This window comes from Mustela erminea, chromosome 14 (genome assembly GCF_009829155.1).
Source record: "Mustela erminea isolate mMusErm1 chromosome 14, mMusErm1.Pri, whole genome shotgun sequence".
Lineage (NCBI taxonomy): Eukaryota > Metazoa > Chordata > Mammalia > Carnivora > Mustelidae > Mustela > Mustela erminea.
The window spans coordinates 30,817,175-30,841,854 of NC_045627.1; the positions used below are offsets into that span (position 1 = coordinate 30,817,175).

At 39.4% G+C, this 24,680-nt stretch overlaps 1 protein-coding gene across 1 annotated transcript in view; it reads left to right on the forward strand.

The window, feature by feature from the left end:
* Positions 1-24,680, forward strand: part of LOC116573025 — a 138,103-nt gene that overhangs the window by 55,996 nt on the left and 57,427 nt on the right. The window lies entirely within an intron of this gene.

Here is a 24,680-nt window from a genome sequence, read left to right on the forward strand (position 1 = left end):
TATATAATAAACTGGTAAATGTGTTACCCTGTGTTCTGTGAACCATTTGAGCAAATGATTGACTCCACAGCAGGGAGTCATGGGAAGCTCTGGCTTGAAACAAAGTCAGGCAGAAGCTGGGAGTAACGTGGGGACCTAGCACTTGGGATTGGCATCTGAGTGAGGGGACACTTCTGTGAGACTCAACCCTGAAAGTCGTGGGGTTGGCGCTAACTCTGATTAGAATGGAATGGAATTGACTTGAATTCAGAATTGAATTGGATTATGGGACATCCTGCTGGTGTAGAATTGCTTGATGTCTGGAAAACCCACACAACTGGTGTCAGAAGTGTTGTACCCGAGTTTTCGCGTCTGAGAGACCACCAAGGAGCCAACACCGATGCAATCACATGAGGGTTTATTTGACAAGCTTAAGCTTGGGCCCAAGTATACCTGACACAGAGGAGTAGGGACTTGGACCCCGAGTTTAGTTAAGGCAGGGGTATTTATGGGTTCCTGTTACTAAAGCAGGGTGGGGCTTCCTGGAACCAAAGCACAGTGGGGGTCCTTAGAACTAAAGTAAAGTAGGGGAAAGTTCAGCCCTTGGGCACAGGGGTCTGAGATGGCTGCCAGAGCTAAGATGGCTGTACTTATGCTAAGGCTAAACCTGAGGTGGGATGGATTTAATTTTTCTCGGCCTCCACAGAAGTGTCGAGGGTGGTTGCGGTAAAGGAGAGGAAGGGAGAGACTTTTTAGTGTGGAGTGTGGCTTTTTAGTGCAATAGGTGATTTTCCATTCTACTTGCTGTTTTCTGCAGAACTGGAATATTAAATGAGATGTTTCCTTCGGAAGAAGTGCTTATAAGATGTGTTGGTTATCCCCATTTGTCCTTTCTCAAGCAATATAATATCTTACTTGAATTTCTATTTTCTATATAATAAAATGGATAAATAAATCAAGATCATTGGAAACTTTCTTCCACCCCAGAAAACAGATGGCCAAAGTGAATGTAGTTCATTTCACAAAAATGAATGTAGTTTAACATCTTAGTTAGAAATCTTGCTTTTCTTCTTTCATTCTTTCCAGTAAAATTGAGACTTTAGCTACAACAAAGATAAGCAAATAATTAAGCCCAAATGAGAACTTGCCCAAGAAAGTTTTCATTTATTTACTTTTTTAGGCAGGCTCAAATATAAAAATAAAAATCACCCAACATGCTAACTTTAGTGTTGTCCTTCTGCTCCTCCAGATAAAGTGTACTGATGGCAAATACTTAAAAAACAGTGGCCTAAAGAAAACGTTCTTCTTGTAGAAGGAATTTCCCCAGAGGCAGAGACGTCATCTAAGTCTGGGATCAAAAAACATTATCATAAAACAGACTCCCCTCTGTTTTCACAGAAATTGATGATTATCAAAAGAATTTTAGAATTACTAAGAAAAGCTTAGGGTCTATAGACTGAGGAGGGAGAAAGGGCAGATGCCTAACTAAATTCCTTTACATGGGTCATTTGGAGGTTGGGAAGAATTGATTTGTTACGTTTGTCTTTAAACTCTTCCTCTTCTTCCTCACATTGCCTTAAATTTTCTGTCCTTGTTTCTTTCGTGGTTGTTAAGAATGAATGAGCTTAGCTGATAATTAGACTAAATGTCTCTTCCTTGGGAGTCATTAATCAACAACGCCAGGTTTCTTAGAAGAAGGACTCAAAACGACTTTTTTGAATTTTCTGAATGGCAGGCTCTCAAGTCTGTTTAAGGTGATTGAAGAAGAAAGCTTAGCCTTTCCGAATACCTCAGTGCTCTCGGTTAAGTAGAGGGGACAGGACTGGTGGGACAAAGTAAAGCCCATGTCTCCTTTTCCTGCTCAGTGAATGTAAAGCACATATTTTATTTTTCTGTTCCGCATCCATGTTTTGGGGGAATTAGCCCTCTTCCATGTCATTCTATATCACAGGGCTGTCGATCATGGGATGTCAGGCATGACCATGGGGACTTGCGGGGGAGAAGGATGGTAGGCACCTGACCCAAGCTAAGCCAATCAACATCTTCTCCTGGGATTTGAAACTTTAGGGGAGATACCAGATAGAAGATGGTTTGAAGATGGGCCACTTGATGGCTGGAGCCCAAGCAGCTTTCCCCGGGGCAACCCTGCTTCCTGTCCTGGCTGGTGGCTGTGGTGTTTGGTTCTTCCTTCACAATGCTGAGAATTCAATGCCCAGAACATTTTTTTTAAAATGCCTCTTTTTAGCTTAATAGAGCAGGATCAATTCCCATTGTTTACCATAAAAAAACCAAACACTGCCCCCCCCCCCACCAACAACCCAACAGATACTTGTGGGTATAACAGTAATTCCTGAATGAGAAGTTAAATTAAATTTAGTGCCTGCATGAGAAACTGTACAGTGCTATGGCTATAAATTGTTAGTAGCTGATCTGCACATCCAGACTGGCTTTCTGCTGTTTTTTGCTTCAACATCATGTGGTCTTTGCAGTTCTAGACCTTAGTCAGTAGGACCAGAGGAGCTATTGAGATAGCCAGGGGTAGTGCCGGGCTTTCCAGCATGCTCTGGGGAACATTAGTCAACACTGAGAAACTCTGTAAACAAATGAATAAAACTTGCATAGCCAATTATGGTAGAGAAACAACCCACCTCATGTGTGCTTTATGGAATTTTACATTGCTCATACATATCATAGAGGCTCTGCTGAGCTGTGTGGGAAAGAAAACTGTTTAACTTTGTCTAACCCGGCATTTCCCAGTTTTGCTTGAGTATAAAATCTTTCTCCCACTGAATGTCTATTAGTATCTCTTGAAACCAGGGTTTTGTGAAACATTTTTGTGGAAACACAGGTATAGACAGAGCAATTAGAAAAACTAGGGTTTAGGGGCATCTGGGTGGATCAGTTGGTTAGCATCTGACTCTTGATTTTGGCTCAGGATATGATCTTGGGGTTGTAAGATTGAGCCCTGAGCCCTGGGTTGGTCTTCAAGCTGGATCCTGCTTAAGATTCTCTCTCTCCCTCTGTACCCCCTCCTCCCTCCCCCCCCACCTCTCTCTCTGGGGACAAAAGAAAAACTGGGGTTTAGATATTTAAGCATATATTTGGTAGAATGCTGAGAAATGAATTCTTATTTTTTTGCCATATTTTCTAAATCAGTATTTCATCTTTAATCATTTGAACTTTTGAATGATGATTTGGAGTATTTCACTTATTTTCATGATTGAAATGGGTATTTAATAAAATGGCTATTTTAATATCAGATAACCAAACACTAATGCCTTTTTTCCTAAAGGAGATAGATAAATGCTTTCCAAGATCACAAGCCAAAAGGAAGCAAGTTACAATTTTATTAATCTGTACATGTATTTTACAACTCTGGACTTTCAGTGAGTTTATCATTTTTTTTTTTTTTAATATTTTATTTATTTATTTGACAGAGATCACAAGTAGGCAGAGAAGCAGGGAGAGAGAGGAGGAAGCAGTTTCCCCGCTCAGTGAGAGCCTGATGCGGGGCTCGATGCCAGGACCCCGGGATCATGATCTGAGCCGAAGGCAGAGGCTTTAGCCCACTGAGCCACCCAGGTGCCCCTAGTTTATCATTTATAATAGAAATAATTAACATGTATCTGTCAGAATAATGATTCTCAACTTGGGGAAATTTTGTCCCCCAGGAGACACATGGGATGTCTGTGGATGTTTTTGGTTGTTACAAATGGGTTGGGCGTGAGGCTACTGGCATCTAGCTGGTAGAGGGGACGCTTTAAACATTCTACAGTAGGAATGGCAGCCCCTGGCAATAAAGAGTTGTCCAGCCCCAAATATTAATAATGATGCTGAGGTTGAGAAGCCCGAGGAAGCAAAGTCTTTGAGAAGAAACAATTTCACCCCAAACTTAGTTCAAGATCGAAAGCACCCTTTAAGGCATTATCACATTCCCAGACCGGTAGGTTCAATGACATACTCCCTGTAGGCTTTGTGGCATTCTGTTTGACAACTTAAGTCTAGACTTTGTCATTACCTGAAATTTGACCTGTGCCTCAGTTTCTGTTCCTGGAAAACAAATAGTGAGATGATTAAGAGGTTTCTGGTGACATTGTATGATTCATGAAGAACAGTTCTGAATCTTAAACACTTGTAAGAGAGATGATACTGGGCTTAGGCTTCTGTGGACATTTAACCGTGTAGAGAAGATCTGAATCCAAAGATGTTGTCTCCCTGTGCCTGGACATATCTGGTACAGCCATGTAGTGCTCAGGAGCAGGGCAAAGAATGGCTCATTGTGTCTCCTAGAGAGTCTCATTGATGCCTATTGTTCCACTCATCCCTTATATGAAAGCTCTGATCTCAGCCCACTCCTCAACAACACTCATCTTTTGGCCATCTCCTCCTCCCCTCTCCCCTCTTTATTTTAGATTTTATTTATTTATTTGCAAGAGAGAGTGAGAGCACGAGAGGGATGAGGGGCAGAGGGAGAAGCAGGCTCCCTGCCAAGCAGAGAGCGCAGGGCTCTCTGAGATTATGACCTGAGTTGAAGCCAGACAACCCATTGAGCCATGCAGGTGACCCTCCTCCTCTTTTATTTCACTCACTCAGTTTTCAGGTCTATGTTACCATAAATCTCCCTCTCAAATCCTCATCTGTCTCATGAGCACTGATTTCCAGCAGTCTTTCAGGCATCTCCACAGGGATCACAATCATAATGATGATGGTATTAGTAATAATAATGAAGCTAGCTAACACTATTGACCTCCTGCTATGCTCAGGCATTAGGGCAGAGCTCTTTTTTTTTTTTTTTTTTAAAGATTTTATTTATTTATTTGACACAGAGAGAGGGACAGCAAGACTGGAAACATAAGCAGGGGGAGTGGGAGAGGGAGAAGCAGGCTTCCCGCGGAGCAGGGAGCCTGATGCAGGGCTCGATCCCAGGACCCTGGTTACTCAGAGGTTAGCAACTTGTTCAAGATCAAACAATTAGCATATAGTACATCTGGGACAAAAAACTGTTAATATTCAAAATTTCGTGGGTCCTTAATGGATGGATTAGCTTAGCTTTTTTCTTACATAGCTTATCTTGCTGGGTTCCCTGAAATGATAGACACCATCCATTAGGCTAGAGCTCTTAAATCCTTCTCTTGTCTCCTTATATTTACAACTGATCAGTGTCCAAGAATTTACTGTCAAATCCATCTTTTCTTTGCCCACCACTCCTTCCGTCATTGCTTCTACTGCCGATCTTCACTTCCTTGCTCCCCAACTGACAGTCACTCCTGAACAGAATGGCTTGCTTTGAAACGTTTCCTCTCTGGTCTTCATTCAGCTGCCTTATTTCTTCCTATTTAAGCATCCTTACTCTGGTATTCAGCGCCCTCTGTGATGGAGGCCCGACTGTAACATCCCACCTGTGACACCCAGAAAGTGGTTTTCACTATTTATCATATCATATACATCTTAAGTTTCTTGAGATCATTCCTTTTTTTGGTTTGTTTTTAAAGATTTTATTTATGTATTTATTTGAGAGAGAGAGAGAGAGAGTATAAGTGGGGCAGGGTCGACGGGGGCAACAGAGGGAGAGGGAGAAGCAGGCTCCTTGCTGAGCAGAGAGCTTGACATGGAGCTCAATCTCAGGACCCTGGGATCATGACCAGAGCCAAAGACAGGCACTTAACCAACTGAGCCACCCAGGTGCCCCTATTTTCTCATTCCTTATGGTAACTCCAGACCATACTTATCTTGGTTGAGAAAAGCTAGCTTACCTCTTCCTTGCACTTATCAAAGCAACACACAGACTCTTTATTTAGAGGACATAGACAAGCTTCTTGTGGTACTCAGAATGGATCTGCTTTCCTTTCTTTATTCATGTTTTCTTTACCCTAGAATGTCCATTATCTGTCCCCACCATTGCTCTGACTACCAGAAGCTTTTAAAGCCCAGAACTTCTCTGATAAACCTTCCTCAAGTCAGAAGCATTTATTCTTTCAGTGATCCTAAAGAATATTTTAATGTCTGTTATTCATATTTATTGAAAGGTTCTCAGGCAGGGACACTGTGACATTAATTTTTGCATTTGCTGAGCTATCATCCATTTTGGGTTGATATGTATATAACTGCTTACATATGGAAAGGGCTCAGTAAATGTTTGATGATAGAATTGTATCTCTTTATAATTGGTTAATGTGGAATGTACATGGAGTACAAGGAAGTAAATTTGCACAGTACTGAAGTTTTCATTTCAGTAACAATTCATGGATATATGTCCAGGGTTATTAATTATGATGTTATTTCTAATAATAAAATATTGGGCAAAAAAGAATTTTATCTCTTGAAGTTTCTTTTAGTTGTCTGATTCTAAAATTATCAGTTGTCATTTATTTCTTTAAATAAAAAAGAATTGCTTTGGGATAAATATTTCTCCCTGGGGGTAGAAATATGTTAAGGGTATTCTACAAACTAAAAGTACATAAGGAGTTTAATCACAGTATAATTAAGAGCTAGGGTTTTATGGAAATGCCAGTGAATTTTGCCACAAAAGAATAATGAGCTTCTTTCTTTTGAGAACAATATGATCTGTGGGACATTTATTTTAAAGGAAGTGGAATTGTGCATAAAAATGGTCAGCTTCATGAACATTGCAATTAAAAATTGATTTTGTCTTCATTTTCTGTTATGAAAGCAACCCAGACAAGATACTGATTAAGTATGAAGTTAGGACTCAAGATAGCCCATGCATTTATTTTAGTTTGTTTATATTAGTAACTTCAGTACTTAGGGATGGAAAAGTTAGCAGTGCAAACCAATATCCAGGTCTCCCTTCTTGGGAATATAGGACTGCTTGGCCTGGTTGGACCTAAGCAGAGCCATGTGATGGTTCTGGCCAACAAAATCTGAATGGGAGTGACGTATGACAGTGGAAAAGCCAACATGTTTCTTCCATTTTCTTCCCATCTTAGCAGTCATAGAGGAGACTGTTGCCTGAAATGACAGAAATGCAAGGTTAAAACAGCCTTAATTATATATTCGTTTGTTTGTGTTTTGACGAGTAATTTATGTATTTTACCTCAACTTAAAGCAAGAATGAATGAAAGGAGTACTTGGAGGATGAGGCTGATTGAAAAACATTGCAACAGGGGTGCTTGGGTGGCTCAGTCATTAAGTGTCTGCCTTTGGCTCAGGTCATGATCCCATGGGAATCGAGCCCCACATAGGGCCCCCTGCTCAGTGGGAAGTCTCCTTCTCCCACTCCCACTCCCCTTGCCTGTGTTCCCTCTCTTGCTGTGTCTCTCTCTATCCAATAAAAACAAACAAACAAACAAACAAAAACCCCCCAAAAAACCATCGCAACACATCCAGAGTCTAGTTAGAATACTATGGTACCATATAATATAAATAACCATTCAGTGAAATTTCCATTTATTTTAGTAATAAAATTTTTTATTTCTTATATGTGAGTATGCCCATATTTTGCTTTAAAATTAATAATCACAGTTGAATAAGCAGTAGTTTATTTTTCTAATCAAATGACTGACCTGCTGAATATTAAAGGTTCAACAAATGTTGCATCTTACTATTTTCACCAAACATGAGTTTCTATTTTGATTATTCCTGGTAAATAGTAATTTTTTTCTCCACTAGTTTCCATCTGCCAAGCAGTTTAGCAGATGGACAGTTTATCATGGTTGTTTTTGCTCTAAGCATTTCTGTCAGATGAATCCTTATTTCCAGAGCAGTAGCTGTTGGCAATCTTTTCTCTAAAGTCCATCCATCAGGACTTCTTTATCATGGCTGGACAAAGAATCCTTTGGCCACCATGTCTTTGTTCTGCTGCACATGATATTCCTGAACTCTCTTGGATATTCTTTGCATCATTAAAATATACATATATGTTTTTAAAGATTTATTTATTTATTTTAGAGAGGGTTGGGCGGGGCAGAAGGAGAGGGACGGAGAGAGAATCTCAAGCAGACTCTGCACTGAGCACAGAGCCTGACACAGGGCTCCATCTCATGACCCTGAAATCATGACCTGATCCAAAACCAAGAGCCAGATGCTCAACCAACTGAGCCATCCAGGTGCCCCTCATTTAAAAATATTTTTAGCATTCTGAACAGGTGGTATCATCAGGTGTTACTTCTTTTGTTGTGTGGTCTGTAACATAGTCCAAAAAGGAGGTTTCTGTAAATTTTTTTTGGGCGCCAAGAATTTCCTTATATTGTTTTATCTGATCAGATCCTGGTATTTGTGCAGCCATATTCTTTTGGTAGCTACCCTTTCTGATGATGCATGAGTTTCCATTCTGCTCTGGAAAAGCGACCGTTCATTCTTTGCTTGAATGTCTCGGAGGCCTGATGTCTTAAGCATGGGCTTTCCCATCCAACACCAATGTGAGGCTGGGAAGCTGTACTACCAGTTGAGTCTGGGGGTAGAAGTTCGGGGTCAAGGCAGGCACCAGGCTGCTGGATGGTAGAGACACTAAAGCAGCCTCAATTTTTGAGTCTCCACACAGGGGCATTGCCCTGGAGAATTGCCAGGACCTAATGTGGTCTTTGCTTGTGTGTGAAATAACTTTCATCTGTTTCAACCAGTGAGATTTTGGATTAACATGTCGCTGAAGAATCATTTGGCCTAATCCGATTTATACAGGTGGCACTGGTAATTACAGTTAGTAGAGATAAAAGAAGAAAACTAATAATAGCAGTAGCTAACCCTTATTGGACACTCACACTCTGGGCTTTATCCCAGGTGCAGGAATGAATGATCTTATTCAACCCCTATAATAACCCACTTAACAGATGAGAAGACCGAGACATAGAGACATTTTTAAAAAGATTTATATTTATTTATCTGAGAGAGAGAGAGAGAGAGAGAGAGAGTGCACAAGCAGAGGGAGGGGCAGAGGAAGTGGGAGAAGCAAATGTGGGGCTAGACTCCAGGATTCTGGAATCATGACTTGAGCAGAAGGCAGATGGTTAAGTGACTGAGCCACACAGGTGTCCCACCTTAGAGCAATCTAATAACTCACCTAGGATCACAGAATTCATAAGGTTTGGAGCTGGGATTCAGGCTCACATTTGATCTGATACCGAGGTTCATATACTTCCTGTGTATGCTCTAGAGTCATTTGGTTTATTCACATATTTGTAAATTCTAAGTAAAAGCAAAAGTAGAACTGGGTTCTATGGTGTGAAGTGTAGTATTTTTTAAAGGAGTATGGTAGAGTTTGTCTTCTGGGAAACTTCTTGGGATTTATAGAAACTTTATTCCCGGGTGCCTGGGTGGCTCAGTGGATTAAGCCGCTACCTTTGGCTAGGGTCATGATCTCAGGGTCATGGGATTGAGCCCCACATCAAGCTCTCTGCTCAGCAGGGAGCCTGCTTACCTCTCTCTCTCTGCCTACTTGTGATCTCTCTCTCTGTCAAATAAATAAATAAAATTAAAAAAAAAGAAACTTTATTCCCTTTGGGGGCAAAAGGGGATATTTCTGGTCCAGGTGACCTACTTTGCTTTTAAAGTATGCATAAATTGGGCACAGCGTAAGGATTAGGGCAAAGTCCTTGAAGGATTCAGGAATGATGATGTGATTAATGTCTTGATTTAACAGTGATGACAGCATACAATAATTAGCAACTTAATAAGTTAAATTTCATTAATATGTCTTTTGGGAAGGATTCTTTGTCAGATTAAGTAAAACTCTGTGCTTTGATTGCCTATGACGTTTTGAACTGAGCTAAACTCTTCACTCTGAGGATCAAATCCCAAAGTCCTGGCTTTACTCATCTGTCATTTCTTTGACTCCTTAGGGAATACTGACTTTAATGAAGACAAATCTTATTACTTTAAACATTTATTCTTGGCAATAAAAATCTAACCAGGACTCTAATGAACTAGAAAATGATTATGTCCTATTAAAGGTATTGGTTGGTAGTAGTTGCTTTTGGGACCTTTTATTATACTTTTCTTGGGTGGTAGAAATATAAGAAATACTGATTCTTTGGGGCTCCCTGAAAAATCTGGGAGTCCGCAGGCAGGGCAAAATACAAGGTGATCTCAGACATTTTGTTGGGCCAAAAAGTAATGGGTGTGTATTACAGGAAATTCAAGTCAGCTTGAAGGGACCCCTCTTATCAAAATTGGGGAACTGTTTGAATATTAAAAAAGAATATTGACTGTGACTAACAGTGGAAAGAAGAGACCTTGATAGTCACTTCAAGGGAACAATTCATTGTAGAAGTAGTGTATGCAGGTTAAGGACTTGATTCAGGTTTGAATCATGACTCCATTATCTTTATTATTATTTTTTTAAAATTAATCAATTAATCAATTAATTAATTAATTTATTTATTTTCAGCATAACCATATTCATTGTTTTTGCACCACACCCAGTGCTCCATGCAATCCTTGCCCTCTCTAATACCCACCACCTGGTTCTCCGAACCTCCCACCCCTTTATTTTTTTAAGATTTATTTTCTTATTTGAGAGAGAGAGAAAGAGAGAGAGCAAGAGAGAGAGAGAGAGGGGAACCCAAGCTGACTCCATGCTGGAGTCTTTTTTAAAAAGATTTTATTTATTTATTTGACAGACAGAGATCACAAGTATGCAGAGAGGCAGGCAGAGAGAGAGGGAAGCAGGCTCCCTGCTGAGCAAGAGAGCCCGATGTGGGGCTCGATCTCAGGACTCTGGGATCATGACCTGAGCTGAAGGCAGAGGCTTTAACCCACGGAGCCACTCAGGTGCCCCCCTGAGTGTGGAGTCTTATGCCAGACTTGATCTCAGCATCCTGAGATCATTACCTGAGCCAAAACCAAGAGTCAGATGCTTAACCAACTGTGCCACCCAAGCACCCTTCCATTATCTTTTGCTGTTAAGGTCTTAAATCTTTCCATGCCTCAGTTTCCATGTTTCTAAAATGGTAATAATAATAATAATAACAACAATAACAATACCTACCTCAGAGTAGTGATAAGAGAATCCTCTTAACTAAGATAACATATGTAAGCAAAATGTTTAAAATAGTCCCTGGTACATAGCATGTGCTAAGTATGTCCTATTTGTTATTATTACTTTTATTATTATTGTCTGTAATGCTATACAAGCCTTGGGATTTTTTTGTTTTTATGGCCAATTGTTTTCCCCTTTTCCCTATCTTTATTGAGTATAATTGATCTGTAACATTGTGTACATTTATGGTGTACAACATATTGACTTGATACACATATATTGTGAAATGATTACTACAGTTGTGCTAGCTAACACCTCTGTCACCTCACTTAATTACCAGTTCCTTTTTGTGGTGAGAATGTTTAAGATCTACTCTCTTTTACCCTTTGACCAACATCTCCTCATTTCCCCCAACCCTCTAGGCCCTGACAGCTCCTACCATTTCTACTCTCTTTCCTTGTAGTGTCTTTTTTTTTTTTTTTAAAGATTTTATTTATTTATTTGAGAGAGACCAAGAGTGAGAGTGATCACAGAGAGAGAGGTAGAAACAGACTTCTTGCTGAGGTAGAGCCTGATGTGGGGCTCTATCCCAGGACCATGAGATCATGACCTGAGCCAAAGACAGATGCTTAACAGACTGAACCACCAAGGTGTTCCTCCTTGTAGTGTCCTTAACTAGCTTTGGTATCAGGGTAATGCTGGTCTGATAAAATGTGTTTGGGATTGTTCTCTCATCCTCTTCTTCTTCTTCTTCTTTTTTTTTTTTGAAGACTTTGAAAAGGATTGGTATTAACTTTGTCTTTGGTAATTGGTAATTGGTAGAATTTACCAGGGAGACCATCTGGTCCTGGGTTTTTCATTGTTGGGAGATTTCTGATTACTGATTCAATCTTCTTGTTATTAGATTTTCTATTTCTTCATAATTTAGCCTTTGTAGGTTGTGTATTTCTAGGAATTTATCCATTTCTTTTAGGTTATCCAATCTGTTGACATAATTGTTCATAGTACTCTTTGATGATCCTTTGTATATTTGTGATATCAGATGTAATGTCTCCTTTTTCTCTTCTGATTTAATTTATTTGAGTCTTCTCTCTTTTTTCTTACTTCGTCTATCTAAAGCTTTGTCAGTTTTCTTTGTCTTTTCAAAAAACCAACCCTTGGTTTCATTGATTCTTTTCTATTGCTTTTCTGGTCTTTATTTCATTATTTCTGCTCTGATCTTTGTTATTTCCTTCCTTCTGCTAACTTTGCAGCCCTGGGCTTTCTTACTCTGGACTTAAAACAACAACAACAACAACAACAACAAAAAACCAAACCAGGAGTGCACTTCTCATTGGATTTTTATTATAGCTGAGTTGCTGTCAAATACAGTAAGTCATTTCAGAGGTCCATGTGATACCAGGAAGACGGTGAAATAAAAAGTTGTCAGATAGAAAATCCATGAAAATATCTCTGTTATGTTAAGTGCTCTTAACATCACAGTTCTGTGATTCACTGGTGTGTTAGACTTCAGACCCAAGCAGAGGGATTGGGTGGGAGCTGCGGGGTGAGGGGTGGGCGTCCCGGATGCAGAGGCCACAGCTGGCCTTGGCAATGTTTCCTAATTGAGAATCAGTACTGAAAATGGGATAGTGCTCCCAATGAAGAGATGATTGAAGGATGAGAGTAGACACCCCAGAGGCCCAGGGGATTAAGGAGAAGCCTGGACAGGGACTCTTAGGGAGAAGGGACCATGTAATCAGCGAACCCTTAGTGTTGAGTTGGGCCAGTTGAAGTTTGCTTGGCTGTTGATTTCCCTGCGTGACCCCCAGGAAGTGCCTCATCAAGAAGCCTGTGAGGAATCACATCCTTCCCTGCCCTTCTTCCTTTATGGAGCCTTTTAAGACATTTGTCTTAATCCAACTCCAGTTCATGTTCGTTGAAATTGTATCTGAAGTAGTATTAATTCACCATAAAACTTCTTAGCCTTCCTTTAACTCCTTTGGAAAACCCACATAAAGGAGTGGAGAAAGAGCATTTCTGTGTCCAGGTCAATCTCACATTTCATTGTTAAAACAATCTATGTTTCTAGAAATCGTGTTTAGTACCAAATGCAGCTTCAGTTTTCTTAAGGTATGATAATCACATAGGTAGGATTTGTGGTTCAGATTTTCACCAAATGCAAAACTTGCCTGGTGCAGAGCAAATGCCTATATCAAGGGAGTTGGTCTTATTTTAAGCTTTCCACTAGCATAGCTGGTCTTATGACACAGTCTGAAGGTCGAATAGATTGTGTGCACACTTGGGTACATTATTTCATTTTTCTGAAACTCAGTTTCTCCGTACATCAGAGGTTGCACCTGGCGGCTGTGAGCATAGTCCAGTCCCTGTTTAGTTCTCCCCTGCCCTTTTTTTTTTTTTTTATTTAGGAAATTGTTTTAGAGCGAGTTTATGTTCCCCACAAAGTGAGGGGAGGGTACAGCGATTTCCCATATTTCGCTTGCCTCCACACCTACATAACCTTCCCCATTATCAACATCCCCCTGCCAGTTGGCACATTTGAAACAGTTGATGTTCCTACATTGACATAACATAATCACCCAAGGTCTGTAGTTTAGGTTATGATTCACTCATGGCGTTACACATTCTCTGGCTTTGGACAAACGTATGCTAACAGCTAACTTGGATCCATCATTATGGTGTAATTCAGTGTATTTTCACCGCTCTAAAATTTCCGTGCTGCAACGATTCACAACACCTACCTCATCCCTCAGCTCCCACTGATTTTTTTTTTTTTTTTTTTACTGCTCCATAGTTTTGCCTTTCCTAGAACGTCGTATAGTTGGAATCATACAGATGTAATCTTTTTGGATTGGCTTCTTTCGCTTTGTACTATATATTTAAGGTTCCTCCACATTTTATCATGGCTTAATAACTCATTTCTTTTTCCTGCTGAGTAACATTCTGTTTTCTGAATCTACCACATTACTCTACTGAAGTCATCGTGGTTGCTTCCAAGTTAGCAGTTATGAATAACTCTCCTGTAAATATCTGTGCAGGTTATTACACGGGCATAAGTTTTCAGCTCTTTTGCCTTAATACCAAAGAATGTAATTGTTGGATTGTACGGTGAGAGTATGTTTAGTTTTGTAAGAAACTGCCAAACTGACAAATGAAGAGAATTCCTCTCCAGTATTTGGTACTTTCAATGTTGTGGATTATGGCCATTCTAATACATGTATGGTGGTATCTTATGGTTGTTTTAATTTGCATTTCCCTGATGACATATGACATGGAGCATCTTTACATATGCTTATTCAGCATCTGTATATCTTCTATGATAAGTTGTCAAAGTCCTTGGCCCACTTTTGAATTGGGTTTTATTTATTATTGCTGAGTTGTTTTTTTTTTTAAGATTTTATTTATTTATTTGACTGACGGAGATCACAAGTAGGCAGAGAGGCAGGCAGAGAGAGAGAAGGAAGCAGGCTTCCCACTGAGCAGAAAGCCCGATGTGGGGCTCGATCCCAAGACCCTGGAATCATGACCTGAGCTGAAGGCAGAGGCTTTAACCCACTGAGCCACCCAGCTGCCCCTTACTGTTGAGTTTTAAGAGTTCTTTGTATATTTTGGGTAACAGTCCTTGATCAGTTGTGTCTTTTGCAAATATGTTCTCCCAGTCTGTGACCTGACTTCTCATTCTCTTGACAGGGTCGTTCACAGAGCAGAAGTTTTTAATTTTAATGAAATCAAGTTTATCAATTATTTCTCTCATGGATTGTGCCTTTGGTGTTGTATCTAAAGTGTTGTTGCCATATCTCAAGTCATCTGAATTTTCTCCCGTGTTCTCTTCTAGGGGTTTTATAGTTTTGTGTTTTACCTTTAGGTCTGAGATCCATTTTGAGTTAATTTTTGTGAAGGATGTAAAGTCTTTGTCTAAATTCATTTTTTTTTCGCATATATAGTTGTCCAACACCATTCATTGAAAAGACTTCCTTTGCTTTTTTGTATTTTCTTTGATCCTTGGTCAAAGATCAATTGACTTTGTTTATGTAGGTTTATGTCTGGCTCTGTATTTGGTTCCTTTTTTTTCTCCAATAAATTCCTCTTCTCTTTTCTGTAGAAAAGAAAAGCTCAGTGGAAAGGATTGGCTTTATTTATGCTACCAAGTGTGCTGTCTGGCTCCTATCTCAGTGTTTCAACTTATTTATGTCATGAAGGATCATCATTTGGGACTTAACAAATTTCCACTAGAACTCAAGATTCTTGATAGAATACACAAGTGGCATGATCACTCTTCCTAAGAAACCAACAGTCTAACAGGGAAAAAAAAAAAAATCCTTGAGATCATCTTGCTTCTAACCCCCACCCCCAAGTTTAGCTACATTATATGTGGCAGACACAGATTTTTTCAGGAATGCTTGAGGAGACGAATAGTTTTCTTTCCGTATTTTGTCTCCATTTGTTCCAATCCCTGTCTCACATTTACAGTAATATTCCCCTTTTGAAGTATTTGTAAGTGTGGATTTATTTCCGTAAATTTGTCCTGAAACTATAAGAATTTCAGTTCACATTATATATAAGCTGTAGTCAGCACTTGTATGAACTTCCACTCATTCTCCATGGAGATAATTTTCAAAAGATGCACCTGGGGGCTGGGAAAAGACAAAGGAGGGAAACGGGGCAAAGCAGGTGCAGGAGTTTATACTGTGCAGACTTAGGGAAGAGCTGGGAAGTGGAGCCAGGGTAAACCTGAGCCAGAGGGCAGCACTCCTGCTTGTGACTGGGAGGAGGGCTCTGGCAGATATGACAGAAACTGCTGGAGCAGGACTTGGGGTGCTGGAACCTTCTGGTATGTTTCCAGCCGGGAAGTATCATGAAGGCACTAAGGCTGTACAACCCAAGCATGGAAGGGAAATCTGAGTAATACCAACTCACTTGTAGGGTAAGCTAAAAATTTTATAGAAAGTTTACTCAAAAGAGCTTTCATCTCAAGGTTCAGATAATTTTGGGACTGCTGGTGGACTACTCATGACTAGTCTCCTTTTATCCTTTCTAAATAGAACATTGACTCTCTCTCTCTCTTTTTTTAAGATTTAAATTCAAGTTAGTTAACATATAGTATATTATTAGTTTCAGGGGTAGAGGTTAGTGATTCATCAGTTGCATATGACCCCCAGTGCTCATTATATCATGTGCTCTCCTTAATGTCCTTCACCCAATTACCCCATACTCCGACCCACTCCCCTCTAGCAACCTTTGGTTTGTTTCCTAGAGTTAAGAGTTTCTTATGGTTTGTCTCTCTCTCTCTGTTTTTAATCTTATTTTATTTTTCCTTCCCTTCCCCTCTGTTCATCTGTTTTGTTTCTTAAATTCCACATATGAGTAAAACTGTATAATGATTGTCTTTCTCTGATTGAGTTATTTCACTTAGCATAATACCCTCTACTTCCATCCATGTTGTTGCAAATGACAAGATTTCATTCTTTTTGATGACTGAGTTATATTGCACTGTGTGTGTGTGTGTGTGTGTGTGTGTGTATGTGTACATATCACATCTTCTTTATCCATTCATCTGTCAATGGACATCTGTCAATTACCATATTTTGGCAATTGCGGACATTGCTGCTATAAACATTGGGGTACATGTGCCCCTTTGAATCACTCTTTTTGTATCCTTTGGGTAAATGCCTAATCATGCAATTTCTGGGTCATAGGGTAGCTTTGTTTCCAACTTTCTGAGGAACCTCCATACTGTTTTCCAGAGTGGCTGTACCAGCTTGCATTCCCATCCGCAGTGTTAGACGGTTCCCCTTTCTCCACATCCTTGCCAACATCTGTTGTTTCCTGAATTGTTAATTTTAGGTATTCTGAGTGGTGTAAGGTGGTATCCCATTGTGGTTTTGATGTGTGTTTCCTTGATGATGAGTGATGTTGAGCATTTTTTGATGTGTCTATTAGCTATTTGTGTGTCTTCTTTGGAGAAATGTCTGTTCATGTCATCTGTCCATTTTTTGACTGGAATTTTTGTGTTTTGGGTGCTGAGTTTGATAAGTTCATTATAGATTTTGGATACTAGCCCTTCATCTTATATGTCACTTGCAAATATCTTCTCCCATTCTATAGGTTGCCTTTTAGTTTTGTTGATTGTTTCCTTTGCTGTGCAAAAGCTTTTTATGCTGAGGAAGTCCCAATAGTTCATTTTTGTTTTTGTTTCCCTTGCCTCTGAGGATGTGTCTAGGAAGAAGTTGTTGTGGCTGAGGTCAAAGAGGTTGCTGCCTGTGTTCTCCTCTGGGATTTTGATGGATTTCTGTCTCACATTGAGGTCTTTCATCCATTTTGAGTGTATTTTTGTGTGTGGTGTAAGGAAATGATCCAGTTTCATTTTTTTTGCACGTGGCTGTCCAATTTTCCCAACACCATTTATTTTATTTTTTTATTTTTTTTTAAATGATTTTTTTAAAAAAGATTTTATTTATTTATTTGACAGAGAGAGATCACAAGTAGGCAGAGAGGCAGGCATAGAGAGAGAGGAGGAAGCAGGCTCCCTGCTGAGCAGAGAGCCTGATGCGGGACTCGATCCCAAGACCCTGAGATCATGACCTGAGCCGAAGGCAGCGGCTTAACCCACTGAGCCACCCAGGCGCCCCCCAACACCATTTATTGAAGGGACTTTTTTCCATTGGACATTCTTTCCTGCTTTGTTGAAGATTAGTTGCCCATAGAGGTGAGGGTCCATTTCTGGGCTCTCTATTCTGGTCCAATGATCTATATATATTTTTGTGCCAGTACCATACTGTCTTGATGATTACAGCTTTGTAATACAGTTTGAAGTCCAGAATTGTGATACCTCAGCTTTGGTTTTCTTTCAAGATTGCTTTGGCTGTTTGGGTTTTTTTCTGTTTCCCTACAACTTTCAGGATTATTTGTTCTAACTCTGTGAAAAATTCTGGTCTTATTTTGATAGGGATTGCATAGAACGTGTAGGTTGCTTTGGGTGGTATAGACATTTTAACAATATTTGTTCTTCCAATCCATGAACATGGAATGTTTTTCCATTTCTTTGTGTTTTCCTCAATTTCTTTCATTAAACAGAACCTTCTCTTTGATCAAGGTAGCAATGCACCAGCTAAAAACTGCATTATCTAGCCTCCTTTCCAGTTAGGGGTGGATATGGGAGTAATGCTGGATATAGGTGAAAGTTAGCTGAATGGCAGCTTCATGGAAAGTATCCCCTGAAGAGGGCTAACTCAGTTTGCAATCTCCTTTTGCCTTCTCGCTTCCTATCTGAAATAGAGTTGTGGCTGCTGGAGCTTTTGCGGCCACTTGGTAAATGTGAAGGTACATTGAGGTTAGAAGATATGTGCTAGAGATGGGGAAGAAAAAGTAGGATGCCAGGACAGTGATGATATCATGGAGCCACCATACCAGCTGGGGGATGGTTTCTTTTTTCCCTTTCCCTTCCCCCCCCCTTTTTTTTTGATACGAGAATAGTTGTGAGGTCTCTCTCACAGATGAATATAATTTTTAATGAAAAGAGATTTTCACCTTTTTGGCCATCTTGAGTATACGAAGGAGAAACCTCCAACACTGAATCATACAATCATAAAGGCATTTAACCTTGAATAGTGGCCTCGATGCTGAAAAAGTTAATTTTTTTCTTTCAGATTAGAACTCTCTGTTTTTCCTTCAGATTATAAAAAAATTAACAAATACTTGACATAAGAAGAAACTCAAACAAAAATAAAATATACAAAATGAAAAGTAAGAATACCTTCCAATTCCACCCTCCAGCATAACCACTGTTAACTAAGGTTTCTATTTTTCAAAAATTTCCTTCCTTTGCATATACACATATAAAAATATAAAATAATTTAAAATGTTATTCTTGACAAGCATGTTTTCTACAGGGAAAATAAGCTGATAAACATTTTGGGGGAGATCCTGACATCTAAAGAAGATTGTGACAATAAATAAATTAATGGTACTTTAACAATTATTAATATTTTAAGATATGTAAAAAATGTCATTGATAACCTCATTTCCATGAGGGATTATTTCAAACCCAAGTTCTTCAATCAGATGGCCCAACCTGTTCATCTACAGTTATTATTCTGCTCAATGCATGAGAATGTTCAACACTCTGTTGTCTAAGGATATGAACAAAAAAAATCTTTTTCCTGACCTTATGTCTACTACTAGCCTCTGCTCTCTGTCCTCAGCACAGCATCATATTTGAGAGTATGGTCTGCATTTGCAATCTCTTCTTCTCACTTGCATGGAGTCTAGCTTTGGTCTCCAGCATTCCAACGGTCTCCTAAGGGATCCATTTAGCAGATATGGTCTTGGTTTTATTTCATTGGCACCTGGTTTTGGTGGCTACTCCCTCCTTAAATCATTCTCATTCTATACCCACAACACCACATACTTTTATCTTCCACTCCTTCATCCATCTCTTTGGGTCATTCTCAGGTTCTTTTTTTTTTTTTTTTTTAAATCTTTATTTCTTTTCAGCCCCACAATGTCTATAATGGGAGTGGCTTCTTGACCTAGGAGGAGGATAGTGACTGCATGGCGTGACTGCATGGGTAGGCAGGTGGAAGCTGGGTTTGCATGGCGTTTTATAACATGCTTGAGAAAATATCAGTTGCCATATCAAAGACTGGGGTTAAGTCTAACTGAGAGTAAAGAGGCCAAAGATTCTCACCCTTAGCATCATTATTGGACACCTGCCTTATTTCCATAGTTTAGCAACTGTAATCTGATGACAGCAAAGTATTTTGAGATAGTAAACATCAGCCCAGCAATAGAAAAGTAAATATATGCCTAGTACTGACTGAGTAAATATGAGTCCTGCTAATAAACAGACTGATAATAGACATATATAGAGAGCTAACTGAAAAGTCAACATCAAACATTACTGCTATCAAGGCCACATTGCAGCAAAAAATGCTCTAACAGTCCTTTCTTTTGAGTGATTACTGCTTTCTTACCAATGACACCCAAGACCCATTTTTGGTCCTTCTGCCTTCTGAACAAACATTGCTACTACTACTGTCCTCACTTCATCACAGGTTCCAATTCCAGAGCAGATCCACATTTCTCCTACTTCTGCCTCAAAACTCATTAAGAGTAAGTCCTAACCCTACAAGAAACCCCTACCATTCTCTCTTTGAGGCCCCAGTGTTTCCCATGGTGTACATTTTCCCTTATTGCAGCAAGCTGAATAAACCCAATTTTGTTGGATTCCATTTGTGTTCCCTGTGATTTTTATTGGATTGGCTTAATTGCTATGGTTCCCATGCAGGTTTCATTCCTGATTTATACTCCAAATGTTTACTGAACATTTCCCCTTGCATGTTTTGCCAGTGACTTGAATAAAATGTGTCTAAAGTTGAACTCTTTTTTTTTTCTTTGAAAAGGTTTATTCCATCTTTCCCTTCTCTCAACTAATGAGTCCATTACCTAGTTTTTTTAACCTAAAACTTGGGAATAATTCTAGATTTTTTTCTCATTTTCTTCTCACTCATCCCCAAGTTCTGTTATATGTCTGTTATGTATTCCTTATATATGCCTCTTACATATGTGTCTTTCCTCTTCATCCTCATCATCATAAGATTAGGTCTTCATCATTTCACACCTAAAGCACTCTCCCCATTTCCAGTATTATCTTCTCTAAGAACTAGGGTCCTGTTATCATATGTGAGTAGTTTTTGTTAAATACATAAAATAGTCCTTAAGGTCTTTAGCCATGTGTTTTAAAATATTCTACTTTATGTTGAAGGCTTGTGTTTTATTGATGTCAGTCACCCGAGGAAGAAATGTTGATCTCAAATTAGAAACAAACCAACAAAGATGGACTGTCTTAATGAGCAGCATCATGGAAATCTGGCTTGCTTGCTTTTGTCCATGAAGGTATTAAAAGCCTAGTAGCAATTTTTAAAAAAACGCCAAAACTGAAGCTGGAGGTAATTAGGACAATTTTTGGGTCTCCAATGCAGGTATCTCAGATGGTGTATGTGGTGAAACAGTATCTATGAAACTCAGGTGTAAGCCTCCTGGGGAAGCATCTGAAGCCTTTAAGTGACAAACCTAACTGGCCATGAGTCTATTCTTTTCATTGTTTGTGTTGAGTTCCTAATTCTACCTTAGAACAAAATTAATTCTCTTCACAGACTCTCATCTTAAATTCTTTGTTTAGAGTGTAAGTAAAAGTGTTTGTATATATTTCTGAGCTAGGCTGTAAAGGGCATTTCAGTACCTGGGGAGAAGGGAGAAAGGGACATGAAGAGCCACTTGGTTAACCTTAGGAGATTTACTTCCAGAGCTAAGTCTTAGAGAGTTTGGGTTTGTTAGATTAAAAGATTTGTGATTCTTTGATTAAAGTCTTTCAGTGAACCCCTTCATTTTTCATCAGGATAAAGCAAGTCCTTAGCTTAGCTTATAAGGATTTTAATATCCTACTCCTAGACTATTTTAACTGTTTTATTCTTCTAAACACACACACACACACACACACACACACACACACACACACACACTCCAGCCATCTAAAAAATACTGAGGAGTCATAAGAACATGCTTCCTTCTCAGTCTCTTGGTCCAATTTTTTTTAGTTTCACTACTGTTACTTTTATTACCGCTCACAAACTTTCTTGCATGTTGTGGAAAACCTATCTACTGATAGTTCAAGAATATTACACTTTATAATTTCTATTCTCAGAAAGGAACCAACTTTCTTTTCTTTTTCTTTCTTTTTTTTTTTTTTTTTTAAAGATTTTATTTATTTATTTATTTTTCAGAAAGGGAAAGACAGAGAGAGTACAAGCTGGGGAAGAGGCAGGCAGAGGGAGAAGCAGGCTCCCTGCTGAGCAGGGGAACCCCTTTCTCCCCCATGCGGGATTCCATCCCAGGACCCTGGGATCATGACCTGAGCTGAAGGCAGCTGCTTAACCAATTAAGCCACTCAGGTGTCCCTGGAACTGACTATCTTACTTTCAGTTAGAGAAGTCAGAGGCGACATCTTTGGTTGATTTGAGCTGGGTCCTGTGCTCACTGTGGACCAATCGACTCTACCAAGGGCGTACAAGATCAAATGGAAAATTACAGAGCTCACTTGACACATTGTAGAGTAAGGAGCAGAGCATTATTCAAATGTTGGTGGGAGGTTATTGTTCCAGAGGGCAGGATTCTTGATGGGCCATAATTTGGGTTCTGCATTTTCTTCTGCTCTGTGAAATGAGACTATTTTGTTTGACTTATACCTCCCAAATCTGCCTAGGGCCTGGTATGTGATATGTCTACTGCATGCTTTTGTCAATCAGCATTCTCTTTCAGAAAGGGAGGCATGCTCTGGCGAGGACCAGAGAAGAGCAGAGAAGTTCAGGTGAAGGTTCCAATGACTGTTCTGACTCAGGAGTAACCATTGTCCATTTGAGGGGGGTGTGAGAAGGTAAGACTCATTCAGGGTTTATACCCTCTGAAGTTTCTTTTGTGAGTGAGAAACAATATTTATGTAGAAGGCTCTTTGCAGGATGGATGATCTCTTTAACCTCAGTTTTCAGTTTCTAATTATATTCAGGCCATCTCATAGTTGATTATTGGTTTATTTTTATATTCCATGGAACATCTATACTTCTACTTTCCGTCCCCTTCTTAAGGATGCATTCTTAATTCTTACTTAGCATTTTACTTCATGATTGCTCAGTAAATTCTATGCAGGAATATCTTGGAGATATTGCAAGTTCAGTTTTAGACCACCACAGTAAAGAAAATATCACCATAAAGCAAAATACCACAATACAGTGAGTCAAATGAATTTTTTGGTTTCCTAGTACATATTAAAATTAGGTTTACACTATACTGTAGTTTATTAAGTGTGTGACAGGATCATGCCTAAAAAATGTACCCACCTTAATTTAAAAATATTTTATTGCTAAAAATGCTAACCATCACCTATGTTTTCAGTGAGCAAAAATCACTGATGCAGTCACCATAACAAATATAATAATGAAAAAGTTAGAAATATTGCAAGAATTCCTAAAGTGTGATACAGAGACATGAGGTAAGCAAATGCTATTGGAAAATGGCACCCATAGACTTTCTCAACACAGGGTTGCCACGAACCTTCAATTTGTAAAAATTGTAATAGCTGCAAAGCATAATTAACCAAGATTTGCTGGTACAAGAGCAAAGTACCATCCATATTTCTACAGCATACTTTGATTTTAAAAACATCTCATGTAGTTAAGTTTTTAAAGTGTACCATATAAGTGTGTTCTTATCTTGCAAGATTTAGGAGGTTAATTTCAAGTTGGGTAGATTTTTTCAGTTTTTCACTAATGAGTTCAATTCCTTTTTAAACTGGTGAACTTTTTATGTTTCTTGGTTTCTGTGGGTTCATGCTGAGTTAAAAGAAATTTCATGCCACCGCTCATTCAACCCTTTTACTTTTCCATTTTTATTTAATGTAGCAGAAAAAGCACAGAATTTTTCAATCATGGAAACCTGAAACATCAAAGGATATTTGATATTCATAGTTTGAATTTCATGATTTTAGGGGAAATTCTTCCCTAATGAAAATGGTCCAGAATGGCTCCTTGAAAATGTTAGTAATGGAACTACCTCTGCATGTATTCAAGCAGTGGTTATGTTCTGTTTGTGAATTTATATTCAACATTTAAATTTAGAATTTAAAGAATGGTTTAGGGGTATCCTCATCTACCCATGTTCATCTTTGCTGAAAAGAAAGCTGATAAAAGAAATAGATAATGCCAGCAATTCCCGATAGGAAATGGCTCCTGGAGGCAGGCTCGGAGGCAAAGAAAAGCCAAAGTTGCTGTTGAAAGTGTTCCCCATCATAAACGCTCTTAAATAGGACACAAGAAGAGCATGGCTCTTTGTGTTGGATTGTCATCAACTTAGAATCAGGTCCAGACGACCTTGTATGATCTCTTTTTCAGGGCAGATGAGCTGGGTTTCCCAGAATCCTCTTCCCTCTTCTAAGCCTGAAGATGGGTTAGAGTCGGCCAATGAAGGGAGACTGAAAAGTGGAAGAAGAAACGCCATTATTCTCTCAGGAGGCACTGATGGGAGAGGAAGATGTGAAATTTGAAGAAATCTCTTAGAGGTTCTTGAAGGTCTTTAAGTCTGTGCCATCGGCTCAGGCTCCAGCTCTTCCAGCCACCTCTGGTTCCTTGTATGCAATCCTCCATTCCTTGGAACGCATGGAGTGGCTACTGTTTTCCAGACTTGATCTTGACTGCTACACACTTCATGCTAGGTACCTCAATTCTATGTGAATATTGGGCTTCTCCACTTCCCCAGCATTTCTCCACAAGGATGTTATTAGAGTTCTCCAGGATGGTGGCAGAATTCAGAGGAGATTCAAGAGCCGAGATCTACGAGTTCTCATTAAAGTGGGAGAATGAACTGGAAATTGAGGGATGGCAGGTTGAGGAGGACCAGAGGGTGGCATGGGGCCATAGAAAAAATGTTTTTGTGTTTCTATATGGGTAGGGCTTTCTGAGCAAAGAAACCTGGGATCTGGGAGAAAGGACAAGTCTTAGGGATTAAAGGGTGAGTGAATAGTAGGAGACCATCCCAAGAGGCTTGTCTCCCCTGAGGTAAATATTTCATTTCAGAAGAGGAATGAAATCCAGAACCAAAGGCCTTCCAGGGATTGTGAATTTATAGAGGGAGGCATTTATTTATACTGTACAAGAACAGAACTTAGGATCGTTCCCTTCTGTTTCCAAGGAGAATTTGTTTAGGGAGAGAAGTTTGTCAG